The sequence below is a fragment of the Eufriesea mexicana genome, unplaced genomic scaffold (assembly GCF_001483705.2).
Source record: "Eufriesea mexicana isolate 0111107269 unplaced genomic scaffold, ASM148370v2 scaffold294, whole genome shotgun sequence".
In the NCBI taxonomy this organism is placed as follows: domain Eukaryota; kingdom Metazoa; phylum Arthropoda; class Insecta; order Hymenoptera; family Apidae; genus Eufriesea; species Eufriesea mexicana.
Window position 1 is genome coordinate 571,568 of NW_016908489.1, and position 519 is coordinate 572,086.

Genomic DNA, 519 nt, shown 5'->3' on the forward strand with positions numbered 1-519 from the left:
ATTCCTGCGGTCTCTTCGCCTCTCCTTTGTCCATGTAACCCATTTCGCGGAGGCAAGCACGCTGGAGGGACACATTTGCTCTCGGCCGAAATGAATCCTCCTTGTTCCGTGCACCCGGCCAGTGTGCCCGTTTGCCGGTTTATCGCTTGCATTGTCCGAGTCGCAACGGATGAGCTTCGGGCACGAAAGTCGGACGAAATCTGGGCGTGTTTGCCGAAGGACGAATCGCGCGGGGGTCCGAGCCAACGAGATCTTTGCACGCGTCGCGTCCAATGGTAAAAAGTGAAAATCTCGTGGGATCGTCTGGCGATAATCGTTGGCGATTTATGCCAGGATGTTACGTGGCCATCGGCGCGTCGCGCGAAATAAATTCCGCGAAGAAAAAAGGGGAACGCGCGAAATTATTAGCATCCGGATCTCGGACGGCGACGATCCCGATAAGCTGGTTGCGCGCGTCACCGAGTACCGACCTGCGGTACGTCGTCGTCGGAGAAATTGTCGTAGCCAGATAAGAGCGTC